Raw genomic sequence first — 18653 nt, forward strand, 5'->3', positions numbered from 1 at the left:
TTCCCTGGGGCTCACTACAGCCCAGGTCCCCGCTGCGGGGACAGTGGGTGTGGGTGCTGCCCGCACAGTGACCTGCGCCCAGGCCCCCCGCTGCCGCGGCCCCTCCGTCCTGCCTCCTGCCTTGCTGGGAGGGAGTTGGAAGAGCAGTGATATCATCGGCACGGAGCCTGACTCATCCCGGCTCTTCAGCACAAGCCGTGCCGCTCAGCAGGGCACCCATTTTATTCCAATTAAACGAAGGAAGGCAAGCCAGCTCCACGTAATGTTTTTTTTTCCCCCTTGGCCAAGCACGCCTGCCCCTGGCCAAAAGGCAGGAGGAGACAGAGGTGACACTGAAGTCGGTGGAGAATCTCCACTTCTGGTCGGGAGCCCTAAGAATAAGCCTTGACAGATACCTGCAGGGTCTGCCTCGGCCGCCGCAGCATCCCTGCCTCCCTTGTGCCTCCAGCGCAGGCTGACAGCGCTGTCTTGTGCCAACAGCCCTCGCCCTAACCGCAGATGCCCAGGTCCTCGGGAGGTGTCCCCTGGAGATCCAGGTCACAGGCTCACGTAGGGATGATGCCTCTTCTCTCCACGAAACAGAGCTCAGCTCCTCGCCAAAAGTCCCCAGGGGAGCCAGCATCAAAGTGCACCGCTCTTCAGGAGAAAATGTAACGTGACTTGTTCCTCCAGCCCTTCCCGCTCGGGTTTCTCCCATCTATTAGAGGTCTGGGAGGTGAGCCAGGGAGCTGCTAAGACCAAGGATGGAGCTGGGAAGGAGCCGGCTGCCAAGGGAAAGGTGAACCAGTTCCAGGCAGGTGAATCACTCCCTGGTGGGAGCAGATCTTCTTCTCCAGGAGGCGTGCGCGGACCGGCTGGGAGTGAGCTGCAGCTTGATTCAATCAGTAAAATGTGGAGTCAAGAGAAAAACGAGGCAAGGCTGCTTTCCCGGCAAACGAGGCGATACATTGCAAGGGAGCAGCCTGCAGCCGGCAAGGCTCCAGTGACCCGCGGTCCTGCGGCTCCCTTAAAAGGGGTGATTTCAGCCTGGGACAGCGGGGAGACAGCAAAGCCATAAACACCCTCAAAGGAATGTGGCTGCTGAGAAAGGAGCTTCTCGGCAGGGCTGGGGAGGGAGGCAAGGCGGGGGCAGCCGGGCTGCGCCGAAGTGCCGCCCGGATGGGGCTCAGATCCGTGCCAGGAGCTGGCTGGTTCCATGGCCATGCCCTGGCGCGGGGAGGGGAACCCGCTCCCAGCACTGGCGGTCCCTGCTCCTGCTGAGCCCTCGGGCTATCGTGTCCCTGCGTCCTCGGGCTACTGGCATGGGAGCTGGTAGAGCCGGGAGGTCGTGTGCAGGACACCCAGCGCCAGCCCCGGGCGAAGAAGGGCTATTCCTGGAGCAACTTGGCAGACACCTGGGCAGAGTGAGGAGAGGTACCGTGTCAGGCCAGGCCGGGGGTCTCTCTGCCGTCTGCTCTTGCCTGCTTGCCCTGCAGTTTGGACAGGCTGGCTCCTTTCCAGCCACACCGGCAGCCACGCTCAGCCATGATGCATTTTCCCTCCCGTAAACCTGCGAGTCCCACCACACCCTGCACCTCTTTTTTGTCCTCCCACATCAAGGGAGGTGACCGAGGCCATGCAGCATGTCAGTGCTGTCACAGCTGGGGTTCGCCCACTCAAGCCCTTGCTGGCCACTGCCCCTCTCTGCTGCAGGGACTGGGCCAGCCTGGCCATGAGCAATGGCACCGATCCAGTCGTCAGGAGGCCAGGATCCGCTCAGGGCTGCCCGCTCCAGCTCTGCAGTAACATTTCCCCAGCCCACAGAGTGGCTTCGGGTACCAAGAGCTGCGGGAGTGCGCAGCATGGTTGACTGTGTCAGTGACCGCCATGTAACCTGCGTGTGTGGGCAGGGTGGGCCGGGGTCCCTGGCTCCCGTGGCATTCCGTTTTCTACGTGGGATGGCACCGTACACACCTGCCTGTCCTGGTCCCCGAGGCAGCCCTGCAGGCAGGCAAAGCCAGCGCATGGGCTCCTCCGGATGCCCTGCACCCACCAAGCAGCCCCTGCACCCTCCTCTTCTGCTGGCTCAGGCACCTCCATCAGGGAGCCCCACGAGAAGGGAGCAGCGGGAGGGCCGGGCTCGTTGTCGGCAGCAGCAGGGACCAGAGCTCCTCAGGAACAGACCGACATGTAGGACGGTCCCATGGGAGAGTGCACAACGGAGCCAGAAAGGTGGGAAGGGGAGCCTGGGCATCTCATGGATGTCCATTGTGTCAGCAGGGAGTTTCTCCTCGCCTTTCCTGTGCGGGGAAGCAGCCCTGGGACGTGGCTGCAGAGGGGCAGCACTGGCTGAAGGCAGAGGAGAGGGGTGGGGGGCTCCAAGGAGCTAGGGAGCGATTCCTGGCTACCGAGCAGGGCATGGACGATGCCCAGGACACAATGTGCAGGCAGGTCCTGGCTCTGTGATAGTCTTAGGGAGTGCCACCAGGTTTGAGGTGCCCCAGCCCCTTTGGCAGGCAGCCATACCCACCCTTGAGGTGGTTGGCCTTCTGCTTCTCAGCTTGGGGGGCAGCTGAGGAGCATTTGTCACCGTTCTGGTTGGCCTGGCTCATTCCCCAGTTGGATGCGATGGCTGGAGCACTGGGACGTCGGACCCTGCCCCCCGAGTCCCTCAGCGGAAAGCTGCCACACCAAGCTCCCCCTTGAAGCGGGGAGTCCTGGCCAGAGGCTGATGGCAGCACATCTCGTCGTTTTCTTGGCAGCCTTCAGAGTGCGTTGGGCGCGGGTCCTGGCACGGGCTCACCCCGGGACGTGCCCAGCCGGAGCTCGTGGCAGCGCAGCCGTGTCCTAGCAGCCCCCCATCCAGAGCCGCACAGGGGCGAATTCCACCCGCCGTGGCCGCAGCCGGCCTGGAGGACATCGGCAGTGCTGGGGTCGGCTTGCTGGCTGCTGGTGGGCCAAGGACGGAGCGAAGGAGGTGGCCCTCGCCCCGCGGAGCTGTCCCCAGGGCCCGGCCCTTGTGCAGCTTGGAGGTGGCGGAGCCAGCAGGCCTCCCTGCGAGGGAGGGGGCTTTGCCCTGGGGTGGGAGCGGCGAGAGCCCCAGCGTTGTCCTGCAGCCATGGTGGGACGGGAGCGCTCAGGGGCCGCCGCTGGGCAGCAGAGCTGGGCTGGGGGCTGGACCCACGGCCGGGCTGAGGTGCCCCCCGGAGCTGCCCAGGGCTGGGCGCTGGGGCGAGTGGACGGAGGGGATCTGCTGGTGACGCATCTGTGCCGACTCCTGGAAGAGCCGCTGCTGGCGGCAGCGCTCTGCCCCGCGCCCTGCCCAGCCGTGGCGTCTGGTGTGGAAGCCCAGCAGTGTGTTGACTGCGCCTCGAGGGCAGCGTGAGAACTCCCCGAGGCTCCCCAGGAAGCTGCAGCCCCTTCAGGGGTCGTCCCCATCCCCCGCTGCGCAGCCGGCACCGGAACTCCCGTCCGTGTCACAGAGGTGTGATGTCACGGCCCGTGTTCCAGCCGCGACGGCCAGCGCCCGGCGACGAGCACAACGCAGCCCTGCTCCCCTGCTCCAGACACAGCCCTCCTGCCGGCGCAGCCCTGCTCCTCTGCTCGCAGCGGATCTTTCTCCCCTTTCTCCCGACCCAGCCTTTCTCCTCTGCTCCAGGCGGTTCCTTTCTCCCCTGCTCCAGACCCATCCTTTCTCCCGACCCAGCCCTTCTCCCCGGATCCCAGCGCGTCGCTGCCCGTCTCGCCGGTGCCATCTCGGTGCCATCATGGAGCACTGGCGGAAGACGGTGTTTGTGCTGCCGCAGGTACAGCCGGGCTGCAGGGAGCTTGGCTCGCCCTGTCCAGCCAGCCCTGCGAGGCCCCGGGCTGGGAGAAGCCCTTCTGGCTGCTGCTGCCCTGCTGCAATGGAGCATCCCTGCCTGGGGGGACCCGTCCCCGGGCTGGTGCCGCAGGGATGCTCGGCGGGAGCAGCCGGGTGCTGCCCAGAGCCTGAGCCGGTGCCTCCTCTGCCCCTTCCCAGGCTGGAGCCATCGGAGCCAAGGCTCACCGGCCCAGCATCAAGATGCTGAAAAGCCGCCTGCGCAGAGTAAGGAGCTGCTGGGCGCCGAGGCGGGCGCGGGGCCGGGGTGCGTGGCCGGGGCCCGCGGGGCAGGGAGCGGGGCCGCTCACCCCTGCCCTCTCTGCTGCGGCAGGTCTGGAGGATGCTGCCGCTGCCCAAGCTGCTGAAGCGCATGAAGCGCAGGATCCTGCGGCTGCAGGCCATGGCCCGGGAGGAGTGGTGGGTGCTGGTGGCGAGGGAGCTGCCCAGCTGCGGCCGGCTGCTGCTGGGGCCGTGCCCGGGCGGGGAGAGGGGCAGGGGTGCCGAGACCCCCGTCCCACGGGTGCGCTCGGCTGGCCAGGGCAGGACCAACGCACTTCTCTGCTTGGCTCTTGGCGTAGGATGTACGAGTACATGCTGCTGGTGGAGGAGGAGGAGGAAGACGAAGTGGATGAGGACAGCGAGATAGACTGGGATGCGGTTGAGGCTGTGGAAATGGACATGGAGATGGAGATGGAGATGGAGATGGAGATGGACCCACCAGCAGTGGAACAGGCACGTGCTCCCCATGCACTGCCCGCAGTCGGTGGCTTCACCAGCTGCCGGGCTGGGTCTGGGTCTGGGGTGGGGGGTCCCCGCTGCAGGGACCCGGCACCCCGTCCCCTCATCCTGGCGGCACAACTGCCAGCGCCGCGCTGCCTTGAACACCCGTGGGGTGTTGGGGAGGGGGCGATTCCGTGGGGCTGGGCAACCACCGCCTGACCCCGAGCCCAGGGGGCTCAGCGCTGGCGGCAGAGTCCCGCTCTGCCCCGCGTGTCCCAGGGCTCTGCACACGCAGGGCCCGCAGGACGCAGCCCAGCCCGAAGCAGCTGCTGCCGCGGAGCCGGCCGGGGAGCCCCAGCTCTGCGCGGCGAGGGGCTGCGCAGTAGCCAGACGGCCGCGCCGCTTGCGTGTCCTCCAGGGCTGGCGGAGGTGCGGGGCCTGGTGGTGCGGGAGCTGAGCCGCGGAGGAAGATGCGGTGTTTGTTGTTTGTTGTGTTGTTTCTCTGTCAATAAATGGATTTGTCGGTGCTGTCTCGGCCCCAGGCTGTCTGTCGGAGCCTGGCATTCTCTGCGGCCGTCGAGGGGCAAGGCGCCCAGGCCTGGGGGCTCTGCAGCTGCAGCCGGTGCCCTGCGCCGCTGCAGCCTGTGCCAGCGAGAGCGCTGGAAGTGGGGGTGCACGAAGGGAGCCCCAGCCCGCAGCAAGGCGGCCCCGGCCCTGCCCGGCTTCCCGCTGCCGGCAGCGGCCGCGGCCCCCGTTCCCCCGTCGGGGCGAGGCGGGGAGCGGGCGCGGGGGGCTGCGGGGAGAGGGTGCTGGAGAAGGGGTGCGGCGGGGTCCCTGGGCGGGGGGTGGCGGCTGCGGGGAGCCGCGGGACTGCGGGGCTGGGAGGTGCGGGGGTGCCGCCCGCAGGGAGCTGCGGTGGGGCCGGGGCTGTGGCGGGCAGGGGCCGGGGGGCCGCGGGTGCGGGCCCGGGGCTGCCCCGGGCGCTCGGGAGCCGCGGCCCCGCCCCCTCCCTCATTAGCGGCGCTCATTAGCGGCGGGCGGGGCGGGCGTGGGGGTGCGGGCAGCGGGCGCCGGGCTGGAGCCCGGGCGGAGCGGAACGGAGCGGAACGGAGCGGCGGGATGGGGCAGCGGCATGGGGCAGCGGCGGGGCACGGCCGTGCTGCTCCTCGGCCTGGGTAAGGCTGCCCGGGCGGGGGTCGGGCTGGGGGGGCCCGGGCGGAGGGCGATGCGATGCGATGCGGGGTCCCCTCCCCGCTGCCCGGGTGGGTGCCGCGCGTCTCTCCCCGGGGGGTCCTGGCTGCCGGTGCCGAGCCGGCCGTGCCGCCCCTCCCGTCCCCCCGGAGGGCGGTGGGCTCCGTGCCCCGAGGGCTGGGCGCTCACGCCGACCCCCTGGGCGGCTGGCAGGGCACCTGGCCGGGCTGCTGGCAGCGGGCACCGCCTGCGCCAACGTGTACCGAGGCTTCTCGGGCTGCGTCCTCAAGCTGGGGGAGAAGATGGCCACGGCCGAGGAGGCGGATGGCGTCGAGCTGCGGGGCTTGCGCCGAGTCTGCGGGTGAGTGCGGCCCCGGGAGGGCGAGAGCCGCGATGGAGCTGGGGCCCGAGGGGTGCCCGACTCTGCCGCTGCCCTCCTGGGTCCCGCTACTGCGTGCGCTCCCTCCGTCCATCCCTCCATCCATCCCCCTATCCATCCCTCCGTCCATCCCTCCCTCCGTCCGCCCATCTGGAGCTGGGAGCCGGCGTGGGGCTGGTGGCATCTCTGCTGTGTGCGTGATGCTGCCCCGGAGCCGGCCTGGGCAAGTCGCTTGCCGGCAGCCTGGCTGGCCGAGCAGAGGGAGGCTGTATGAACTGGAGGATGGTGAAAGAAGGCCTGGAAATGGATCCTTAATATGTAGTACTTTATTACAATGAACGCTGTTTTGTAGTAGGCTGGAAAACTGAGACGAGGTGCTGGATGTTGATGCCTTTGTGGCTTTGTATGAAAAAGCAGATATCCAAATGATGTGCAATAAAATGAAAAGATATGGCATGCAATGGTGGCCAAAGGATAAACTGGACGTGGGGTTGGACGGCTGGAAAATGGGTCGTTGCAGTTTAATCCTGAATTGCAGTTGATGTTGTTTTGTTGTGGACTGGGGAAGTGTTGCTGCTGTTGTATGTTGATGCTCTGGTGGGTTTGTATAGAAATGCGAGTATTCCAAAGAAGTGTAAAGGAGAAGAAGTGTTGATGCCCCGTATGGAAGAGAGATGGCAAGCCGTACGTCAGCAGTGGCAGCCTGCTTCTGGGGCTGCTTCAGTTCTGCCTCTTCAGCTGTTTTGGTTTAGTGAAGCCAGGGAAGGCAGAGCATGGTGAGAGTGTGTTGGGCAAGTTGCTGTTCAGGGCTGCTGCAGTGATTTGATAATGAGTCTGTCTTGACTTTTACGCTCTGGTCCAAGGAGTCTGAAGCAGCTAGGTGTTTTTCATTTTCTCCCCGGAGTAAACTTCAGTTCTGTTCTTTTGCCGCTTGTTGTGAGGAGGAGGAGGAGGAGGGAGGTGGTAGTCTGTGGTGTTTGCACCTTGTGTACAGCATTTGGGCAATTGTAGGGGTACCAAAGGCAGGCTTTGAAAATTTGCGGTAGAGCTTTCTTTGGGTTTAGACCTTTGTTAGGAAAGTTGTGCAGCTTGTGTCCACAAGGCATCTCCTGGGTGAGTTTGGTATTTCTGTGTTGGAGTGGGGGGAAGAGAAGAAAGCCAGTCCCTGTCTGTTGTGCAGGGGATGAGCAGGAGGAAGAAACTGCAGAAAGCAGGATGGAGTAGGAAGAATGTCTCCATCTCAACTGATAGAAACAGCGTACAAAGTATGTAACAATTGGGCCGAAGGAGAGCAAAGGGAAAAACAAAAGGAGAAATGGAGACAGACAGCAGCAGGCGACATTACTCGCCGCAGCCGTTGGGAGGAACTGGGCGAGAGGCAGAGGAAGGACATGGGAGAAAGGAATGCCCAAAGACTGAAGAACAGCCCTGCCCCGTTCGGTGACGTACTTGCCAAGGAGGCAGAAGACTGGCAAGGGCAGCGTCCTTCTGTGACTGTACTGCAGTGTGCAGGTGGTGTGTGAACAGGGACCGCTTCCGAACAAGGACGCCCAAGAGCTGCCACTGGTCTGTTAAATTTCCTGGGACTTGCTGGATCCAGAGTGCACTGACAGAGCGCTGGGATTGTCTGAAAACATGCGAGTACACATACGGAGAGACTCACAGTCTGCCTTTGGGGTGATAGATGCCCGTGGAGCCGTATGGGAAGAAAGAGGCCTCTTGTCCTCCCCAGGAACTCCACTGAAGCAGGGAAAGGCAATTTTGGACTTTATTCCAGGCCGTTCTCCAGCCAGAGGCAGTGTCTGTAATGCACTGCAAAGCCCCTCAGAAAGGCCACAGAGACCTCGTCAGTGGCAATGGAAAGGCTGATGAGACAGCCAAAAGGGCAGCTTGGGCCGAGTCCTTGGGGGGGGCTTTGATGCCGACGGGAAGAGACTCATGTGGGGGCAGATGCGGACATAGCAGACATCCGACGATCTGCCACAGGACCAAGACTGCAAAATAGAGAAAAGCCGTCCTTCGGGACGAGTGAAAAGGGGACAAACTCCAGGGGAGTAGTGGCAAAAGGATTTCTCTGAATTACCCAGGTGCTACCAGTTTACATAGTGATTGGTATTGGTGGGAACCTTTTCTGGGTGGCCAGAGGCTTTCCCGTGCCGAGCCAGCCAAGCCAGGGAGGCAGTCAGAGTGCTGCTGAAAGAAACAATTCCAAGATTCGGTACCCCTGAAGGAACGGCCTCAGATAATGGGCCCCGCTTTTTTGCTAAAATTGTCCAGAGAGCTGCTAAGTTCTTGCAAAGTGATTGGGATTTACACGCTCCTTGGAGGCCGCAAACCAGTGGGAAGGTAGAACGGGTGAATCGAAGTTTAAAAAGACAGCTTTCAGGTTTATGCCAGGATACCCAAGAGAAGCGGACAGAGATTGTAGCTCTGGCAGTGTCAGGAGTCAGCATTGCTGCCAGAGCGAGGGAAGGGGTGAGTCCTTTTGAGGTTCTGGGTGGTCAACCGTATCCTGTAAACAAGCTGACGGGAAAGAGCGATCACATCCCTGTGGAAGGAGACCGGATCCCAACGGAGCGTCTGCTGTCGCGAGGGCGTCCTTTGTCTTCCCGTCCCAGGTCCCTGCCCGAGCAAGCGCCTGCTCCCCTGGGCGCTGCAGGGCGTGCCTTTCCTCCGGGAGAGCAGGTCTGCGTCCGGAGCTGGAAAGATGAACCTCTGAAAGAGCGCGGGGAGGGCCCGTGTTTGGTATTGCTGCTTGCCCCCACGGCTGTGGAAGGGGAAGGAACAGATTGTGGGATCCCCTACACGCGGGGGGAAAAACATCCCTGCGAAAGTAACTGGACGTCGAGAGGAACGGCACCATGGAACCTGCAGCTGACCCGGAATTGGATGAACGGTGCTTGGGCTGAGACAGAATCCATAGCTCTCACAGGTCGTGTTCATAGAATCATAGAAAGTTTTGGGTTGGAAGGGTCCCCTAGAGGTCATCTAGTCCAACCCCCCTGCAGCGAGCAGGGACACTGCTAACTAGATCAGGTTGCTCAGAGCCCTGTCCAACCTGGTCTTGAATGTTTGCTGGGATGGGGCCTCCACTTCCTGTCTGGGCAACCCGGTCCAGTGTTTCACAATTGTAAAGAATTTCTTCCTAATATCCAGCCTAAACCTACCCTGTTTTAGTTTAAAACCATTACCCCTTGTCCTGTCACTGTTGTCTCTACTAAAAAGATTGTCCCCATCTTTCCTATAGGCTCCCTTTAAGTACTGAAAGGCTGCAATCAGGTCCCCTCTCAGCCTTCTCTTCTCCAGGCTGAACAAGCCCAACTCTCTCAGCCTGTCCTCATAGGAGAGGTGCTCCAGCCCTCGGATCATTTTTGTAGCCCTCCTTTGGACCCACTCCAACAGTTCCATGTCCTTCTTGTGCTGAGGGCTGCAGAGCTGAACGCAGTACTCCAGGTGAGGTCTCACCAGAGCAGAGTAGAGGGGCAGAATCACCTCTCTTGACCTGCTGGCCACGCTTCTCTTGATGCAGCCCAGGACACGGTTGGCCCTCTGGGCTGCCAGCACACATTGCCGGCTCATGTCCAGCCTTTCGTCTGTCAGCACCCCCAAGTCCCTCAGCAGGGCTGCTCTCGATCCTTTCATCCCCCAGCCTGTATTGATAGCGGGGATTACCCTGACCCAGGTGTAGGACCTTGCACTTGGCCTTGTTGAACCTCACGAGGTTCACACAGGCCCACCTCTCCAGCTTGTCCAGGTCCCTCTGGATGGCATCCCATCCTTCTGGTGTATCAACCGTACCACTCAGCTTGGTGTCATCTGCAAACTTGCTGAGGGTACACTCGATGTCGCTGTCCCTGTCATTGATAAATATATTGAACAGCACCGGTCCCAGTACGGACCCCTGAGGGACTCCACTCGTCACTGGTCTCCATCCGGACATTGAGCCGTTGACCACTATGCTTTGGCTGTGACCATCCAGCAATTCCTTATCCACCGAATGGTCCACCCATCAAATCCATGGCTCTCCAATTTAGAGAGAAGGATGTTGTGGGGGACCATGTCAAAGGCTTTAAAAAATCCAGATAGATGACATCCATTGGTTTTCCCTTGTCCACCCTTGTTGTTACGCCATCATAGAAAGCCACTAGGTTGGTCAGGCAGGACTTGCCCTTGGTGAAGCCATGCTGGCTGTCTCGAATCACCTCCCTGGCCTCCAAGTGCCTTAGCACATCTTCTAGGAGGATCTGTTCCATGATCTTCCCAGGCACAGAGGTGAGGCTGACAGGTCGGTAGTTCCCAGGGTCTTCCTTTCTACCCTTTTTGAAAAGGGGCACAATGTTTCCCTTTTTCCAGTCACTGGGGACTTCCCCTGACTGCCATGACTTTTCAAATATCATGGAGAGTGGCTTGGCAACTACATCAGCCAGTTCCCTCAGGACTCTGGGATGCATCTCATCAGGTCCCATGGACTTCTGTACGTTTCGGTTCCTCAGGAGGTCCCGAACCTGGTCTTCACTTAGAGCTGGAGGGATTTTACCCTCCTGGTCTCCTTCACGCCATCCATCGACTCGGGAGGGGTGAGGAGAGAGGTTGCCAGGGAAGACTGAGGCAAAAAAGTTGTTGAGTACCTCAGCTTTCTCCTCATCTGCTGTTACCAGTTTGCCGGTCTCACTCGTGAGCGAGGGTACGCTTTCTTTGACCGTCTTTTACCGGCTGACATACCTGTAGAAGCCCTTCTTGTTATTTTTCGCATCCCTTGCCAAGTTCAGCTCCAGCTGTGCCTTGGCCTTCCTGACCCCATCCCTACACAACCGGGCAGCTTCCCTATACTCTTGCCAGGAAGCCAGTCCCTGCTTCCACTGCCTGTGCAGTTCCCTCTTCTTCCTTAGTTTGACCAGCATCTCTTGTCTCAGCCATGCCGGTCTCTTCCCTTCTCTGCTCGACTTCTTCCACTTGGGGATCGAGAGCTCTTGCGCTCTGTGGAATACATCCTTAAAGACCTGCCAGCTCTGTTCTGTTCCCCTGTCCCTGAGGACCATTTCCCAGGGAGTCGTTCTGACTATCTCCTGGAAGAGCTGGAAATTTGCCCTCCTAAAATTTAGGGTCCTGACTATGCTCTTCGTTATTCCCATTTCCCTCAGCAGCGTTAGTTCCACCAGCGCGTGGTCACTGCAGCCCAGGCTGCCTCCGATCTTGACATCCCCAACGAGCTCACTCGCACTGGTGACCACCAGGTCTGGTATCGCATCCCCTCGGATACGGGTTGCTTATTACCTGGCTTAAGAAGTTGACCTCAATGCATTCTAGGAATCTGCTGGATTGCCTACAGCTTGCCGTGTTGCTTTTCCAGCAGATGTCGGGGTGGTTGAAGTCCCCCAGTAGGACGAGAGCCTGCGAGCGCAAAGCCTCCTGGAGTTGGAGGAAGAACGCTTCGTCTGTCAGCTCCTCTTGATCTGGCGGCCTGTAGTAGACACCAACCACTAAGTTCCCTTTGTTGCCTCTCTCTCCGATTCTTACCCATAAGCTTTCGACCTGCTCGTGGTTATTCTTCAGGGACAGCTCTTCACTCTGTAGAGTTCAAGGGGGATTGTTCTTGTACCTTCTTACATTAGGAGGAACAATAGCGTTACTAACATGCATCTTTGTAGATGTCCTGATCCCTTGAGAGCAGGGAGCGAAAGACACAGGGAGAATGATCTCCCTCTTCTGTCTAACAATATTTTGACATGGCACCCAAGGGAGCCGGGAAGGTTACCCGACTCCATGGAACTCTAACGTCCATCTGGGATGAATGGAAAGAACTCTGAGAGCTGCAAATCCAACCGGCTGCTGGGTGTGTGCTCCGTTCCCGGAACGTGCAGGACAAGGGATCCCCTTGGGTGGGATCCCGATTCCAGCAAATATTTCTTCACAGGAGCTGTGGAAGGACATAGACCAGAGTGGATGAAACTTGACGGATTAAGATGAAATTTGTCAACAAAGTAACATTTTACACGCAATTCAAAAGGATGACCCTTGTTTGGGGACTGAAGAGACCTGGGAATGGCTACGCTCTGGGGTCCCCAATTTACATAGAATCACAGAATGGTAAGGGTTGGAAGGGACCTTGAAGATCATCTAGTTCCAACCCCCCTGCTATGAGCAGGGACATCTTCCACTAGACCAGGTTGCTACATATGTGCAGAAAGAAATTACTGAGCTTAGTACTGATCGAATTAATTATTTTTGTATGTTTATGTGATACTACAATGTACCTGCAAGTGTTGCTCTGCATGAACTGACTGATCTGTGGAGAAGGTGAGACTTATCCAAGGAATACTCTTAGACAGTCTCAAAAGTGGGCATGGTGGTCAGTTGAACTCAGCACTATACAAGTAAGCACAGAAGGTCAGTCTGACCCAATTATTGAACTTGAACGTGTAGTCTGGGATGAACAGAAGGCCAAGATTTCATCAAGTGGCTGATGCGGAGCCTCTAATCAGGAGCCTCTGTCCTTGGGAACGAAGTGTGTCTTGGAAGAACATGTAAGCTAGCTAAGATGGTTTTGAACGGTTTGGAGCCGCCATCAGAAGAATGATAAAGAGTGGCCATGAACAAACTATCCTCATTCTAATACTACTAATCCCACGCCCTGAGCTGGTGACCGCGGCCCAAGCAGAGACTCTTATTTACCGAGCATGCCAAGTAGATTGTAGGAGTGCTGTATTTTTAAACCGAAGTGAGAAGAGGACTGAGCAGTCCTGGTTAGGAGGGTATGGCTAATAGGCAGAACTGACATTTTGAACTGTATAAATGTGCAATGTGATTGTCCACTGCTCTCCCCTCATCTACCCGGTCGGTCGTGCTATCACCGAAGGCTATCGGGTTGCTCAAGCATGATTTCCCCTTGGTGAATCCGTGATGACTACTCCCGATAACCTTCTTTTCCTGCACTTGCTTACAGATGACATCCCGAATGAGCTGCTCCGTCACCTTTGCAGGGATGGAGGTGAGGCTGACTGGCGTGTAGTTCCCTGGTTCGTCCTTCTCGCACTTTTTGAAGACGGGAGTGACACTGGCTTTCCTGCAGTCCTCAGGCATTTCTCGTGTTCTCCAGGCCCTTTCAAGGATGATGGAGAGTGGCTTAGCAATGCCATCTTCCAGCTCCCTCAGTACTTGTGGGTGCATCCCGTCAGGGCCCGTGGATTTGTGGGTGTCTCATTTGCTAAGGTGATCTCTAACCTGATCCTCCCTGACCAAGGGAAGGTCTTCCTTTCTCCAGGCTTCCTCTCGGGCCTCCATGGACTGGGATTCCTGAGGGCCAGCCTTAGGAGTAAAGAATGAAGCAAAGAAGGCTTTCAGCACTTGTACCTTCTCTGTATCCTCTGTCAGCAAGGCACCCACCTCATTCAGCAGCGGCCCCAGTTTCCCTAGTCTTCCTTTTCTCTTGGTGGACTTGAAGAAGCCCTTCTTGTTGTCTTGGACATCCCTTGCCAGACTTGATTCCCGATGGACCTTGGCCTTTCTCGTTGCTTCCGTGCATGCTCTGACTATGTTCCTGTATTCTTCCCAAGTGGCCTGACCCTCCACTGGCCTCCCCACCGCTCTGCAGGAGCCTCCTGGACTGTGTGTGCCTGGCTGTGTGGTCTTTCCAGCAGCTCTCGAGGTGGTTGAGGTCCCCCATGAGGACCAGGGCCCTTGATGGGGAGGCTGCTTTGAGCTGGCTGCAGAAGGCCTCATCGCCTTCCTCTTCCTGGCCAGGTGGCCTGTGGTGAACACCTGCAGCAGTGTCAGCTGTATGAGCCTGTCCCTTGATGCTGACCTGTCAGCTCTCCAGTCATTCTTCACCCACGCCCAGGCAGGGCTTGACACATTCCAGCTGCTCCCTCACACACAGAGCAACTCCCCGCCCGGCCTTGCTGGCCGTAGCCATCCATGACAGCACTGCAGCCCTGCGAGCTGTCCCACCACGTGTGTCACTGCACTGGGATCGTGGCCCTGCGGCCGCACCGATCTCTGGTTGTTGCTGTTCATTCCCCACGCTGCGTGTGTGGGTGTAGAGGGGTTTGCGAGAGGTGATGGAGCGTGCAGGTCTCCCTGGAGGGATGCAAGAGGATCCGCCATGGCCATACCCACCCTTGAGGTGGTTGGCCTTCTGCTTCTCAGCTTGGGGGGCAGCTGAGGAGCATTTGTCACCGTTCTGGTTGGCCTGGCTCATTCCCCAGTTGGATGCGATGGCTGGAGCACTGGGACATCGGACCCTGCCCCCCGAGTCCCTCAGCGGAAAGCTGCCACACCAAGCTCCCCCTTGAAGCGGGGAGTCCTGGCCAGAGGCTGATGGCAGCACATCTCGTCGTTTTCTCGGCAGCCTTCAGAGCGCGTTGGGCGCGGGTCCTGGCACGGGCTCACCCCGGGACGTGCCCAGCCGGAGCTCGTGGCAGCGCAGCCGTGTCCTAGCAGCCCCCCATCCAGAGCCGCACAGGGGCGAATTCCACCCGCCGTGGCCGTAGCCGGCCTGGAGGACATCGGCAGTGCTGGGGTCGGCTTGCTGGCTGCTGGTGGGCCAAGGACGGAGCGAAGGAGGTGGCCCTCGCCCCGCGGAGCTGTCCCCAGGGCCCGGCCCTTGTGCAGCTTGGAGGTGGCGGAGCCAGCAGGCCTCCCTGCGAGGGAGGGGGCTTTGCCCTGGGGTGGGAGCGGCAAGAGCCCCAGCGTTGTCCTGCAGCCATGGTGGGACGGGAGCGCTCAGGGGCCGCCGCTGGGCAGCAGAGCTGGGCTGGGGGCTGGACCCACGGCCGGGCTGAGGTGCCCCCCGGAGCTGCCCAGGGCTGGGCGCTGGGGCGAGTGGACGGAGGGGATCTGCTGGTGACGCATCTGTGCCGACTCCTGGAAGAGCCGCTGCTGGCGGCAGCGCTCTGCCCCGCGCCCTGCCCAGCCGTGGCGTCTGGTGTGGAAGCCCAGCAGTGTGTTGACTGCGCCTCGAGGGCAGCGTGAGAACTCCCCGAGGCTCCCCAGGAAGCTGCAGCCCCTTCAGGGGTCGTCCCCATCCCCCGCTGCGCAGCCGGCACCGGAACTCCCGTCCGTGTCACAGAGGTGTGATGTCACGGCCCGTGTTCCAGCCGCGACGGCCAGCGCCCGGCGACGAGCACAACGCAGCCCTGCTCCCCTGCTCCAGACACAGCCCTCCTGCCGGCGCAGCCCTGCTCCTCTGCTCGCAGCGGATCTTTCTCCCCTTTCTCCCGACCCAGCCTTTCTCCTCTGCTCCAGGCGGTTCCTTTCTCCCCTGCTCCAGACCCATCCTTTCTCCCGACCCAGCCCTTCTCCCCGGATCCCAGCGCGTCGCTGCCCGTCTCGCCGGTGCCATCTCGGTGCCATCATGGAGCACTGGCGGAAGACGGTGTTTGTGCTGCCGCAGGTACAGCCGGGCTGCAGGGAGCTTGGCTCGCCCTGTCCAGCCAGCCCTGCGAGGCCCCGGGCTGGGAGAAGCCCTTCTGGCTGCTGCTGCCCTGCTGCAATGGAGCATCCCTGCCTGGGGGGACCCGTCCCCGGGCTGGTGCCGCAGGGATGCTCAGCGGGAGCAGCCGGGTGCTGCCCAGAGCCTGAGCCGGTGCCTCCTCTGCCCCTTCCCAGGCTGGAGCCATCGGAGCCAAGGCTCACCGGCCCAGCATCAAGATGCTGAAAAGCCGCCTGCGCAGAGTAAGGAGCTGCTGGGCGCCGAGGCGGGCGCGGGGCCGGGGTGCGTGGCCGGGGCCCGCGGGGCAGGGAGCGGGGCCGCTCACCCCTGCCCTCTCTGCTGCGGCAGGTCTGGAGGATGCTGCCGCTGCCCAAGCTGCTGAAGCGCATGAAGCGCAGGATCCTGCGGCTGCAGGCCATGGCCCGGGAGGAGTGGTGGGTGCTGGTGGCGAGGGAGCTGCCCAGCTGCGGCCGGCTGCTGCTGGGGCCGTGCCCGGGCGGGGAGAGGGGCAGGGGTGCCGAGACCCCCGTCCCACGGGTGCGCTCGGCTGGCCAGGGCAGGACCAACGCACTTCTCTGCTTGGCTCTTGGCGTAGGATGTACGAGTACATGCTGCTGGTGGAGGAGGAGGAGGAAGACGAAGTGGATGAGGACAGCGAGATAGACTGGGATGCGGTTGAGGCTGTGGAAATGGACATGGAGATGGAGATGGAGATGGACCCACCAGCAGTGGAACAGGCACGTGCTCCCCATGCACTGCCCGCAGTCGGTGGCTTCACCAGCTGCCGGGCTGGGTCTGGGTCTGGGGTGGGGGGTCCCCGCTGCAGGGACCCGGCACCCCGTCCCCTCGTCCTGGCGGCACAACTGCCAGCGCCGCGCTGCCTTGAGCACCCGTGGGGTGTTGGGGAGGGGGCGATTCCATGGGGCTGGGCAACCACCGCCTGACCCCGAGCCCAGGGGGCTCAGCGCTGGCGGCAGAGTCCCGCTCTGCCCCGCGTGTCCCAGGGCTCTGCACACGCAGGGCCCGCAGGACGCAGCCCAGCCCGAAGCAGCTGCTGCCGCGGAGCCGGCCGGGGAGCCCCAGCTCTGCGCGGCGAGGGGCTGCGCCGTAGCCAGACGGCCGCGCCGCTTGCGTGTCCTCCAGGGCTGGCGGAGGTGCGGGGCCTGGTGGTGCGGGAGCTGAGCCGCGGAGGAAGATGCGGTGTTTGTTGTTTGTTGTTTGTTGTGTTGTTTCTCTGTCAATAAATGGATTTGTCGGTGCTGTCTCGGCCCCAGGCTGTCTGTCGGAGCCTGGCATTCTCTGCGGCCGTCGAGGGGCAAGGCGCCCAGGCCTGGGGGCTCTGCAGCCGCAGCCGCTGCGGGCCCTGCTCGGTGCCCTGCGCCGCTGCAGCCTGTGCCAGCGAGAGCGCTGGAAGTGGGGGTGCACGAAGGGAGCCCCAGCCCGCAGCAAGGCGGCCCCGGCCCTGCCCGGCTTCCCGCTGCCGGCAGCGGCCGCGGCCCCCGTTCCCCCGTCGGGGCGAGGCGGGGAGCGGGCGCGGGGGGCTGCGGGGAGAGGGTGCTGGAGAAGGGGTGCGGCGGGGTCCCTGGGCGGGGGGTGGCCGCTGCGGGGAGCCGCGGGACTGCGGGGCTGGGAGGTGCGGGGGTGCCGCCCGCAGGGAGCCGCGGTGGGGCCGGGGCTGTGGCGGGCAGGGGCCGGGGGGCCGCGGGTGCGGGCCCGGGGCTGCCCCGGGCGCTCGGGAGCCGTGGCCCCGCCCCCTCCCTCATTAGCGGCGCTCATTAGCGGCGGGCGGGGCGGGCGTGGGGGTGCGGGCAGCGGGCGCGGGGCTGGAGCCCGGGCGGAGCGGAGCGGAGCGGAACGGAGCGGCGGGATGGGGCAGCGGCGGGGCACGGCCGTGCTGCTCCTCGGCCTGGGTAAGGCTGCCCGGGCGGGGGTCGGTCTGGGGGGGCCCGGGCGGAGGGCGATGCGATGCGATGCGATGCGGGGTCCCCTCCCCACTGCCCGGGTGGGTGCCGCGCGTCTCTCCCCGGGGGGTCCTGGCTGCCGGTGCCGAGCCGGCCGTGCCCCCCCTCCCGTCCCCCCGGAGGGCGGTGGGCTCCGTGCCCCGAGGGCTGGGCGCTCACGCCAACCCCCTGGGCGGCTGGCAGGGCACCTGGCCGGGCTGCTGGCAGCGGGCACCGCCTGCGCCGACGTGTACCGAGGCTTCTCGGGCTGCGTCCTCAAGCTGGGGGAGAAGATGGCCACGGCCGAGGAGGCGGACGGCGTCGAGCTGCGGGGCTTGTGTCGAGTCTGCGGGTGAGTGCGGCCCCGGGAGGGCGAGAGCCGCGATGGAGCTGGGGCCCGAGGGGTGCCCGACTCTGCCGCTGCCCTCCTGGGTCCCGCTACTGCGTGCGCTCCCTCCGTCCATCCCTCCATCCATCCCCCTATCCATCCCTCCGTCCATCCCTCCCTCCGTCCGCCCATCTGGAGCTGGGAGCCGGCGTGGGGCTGGTGGCATCTCTGCTGTGTGCGTGATGCTGCCCCGGAGCCGGCCTGGGCAAGTCGCTTGCCGGCAGCCTGGCTGGCCGAGCAGAGGGAGGCTGTATGAACTGGAGGATGGTGAAAGATGGCCTGGAAATGGATCCTTAATATGTAGTACTTTATTACAATGAACGCTGTTTTGTAGTAGGCTGGAAAACTGAGACGAGGTGCTGGATGTTGATGCCTTTGTGGCTTTGTATGAAAAAGCAGATATCCAAATGATGTGCAATAAAATGAAAAGATATGGCATGCAATGGTGGCCAAAGGATAAACTGGACGTGGGGTTGGACGGCTGGAAAATGGGTCGTTGCAGTTTAATCCTGAATTGCAGTTGATGTTGTTTTGTTGTGGACTGGGGAAGTGTTGCTGCTGTTGTATGTTGATGCTCTGGTGGGTTTGTATAGAAATGCGAGTATTCCAAAGAAGTGTAAAGGAGAAGAAGTGTTGATGCCCCGTATGGAAGAGAGATGGCAAGCCGTACGTCAGCAGTGGCAGCCTGCTTCTGGGGCTGCTTCAGTTCTGCCTCTTCAGCTGTTTTGGTTTAGTGAAGCCAGGGAAGGCAGAGCATGGTGAGA

Source organism: Opisthocomus hoazin, chromosome 18, assembly GCF_030867145.1.
Source record: "Opisthocomus hoazin isolate bOpiHoa1 chromosome 18, bOpiHoa1.hap1, whole genome shotgun sequence".
Lineage (NCBI taxonomy): Eukaryota > Metazoa > Chordata > Aves > Opisthocomiformes > Opisthocomidae > Opisthocomus > Opisthocomus hoazin.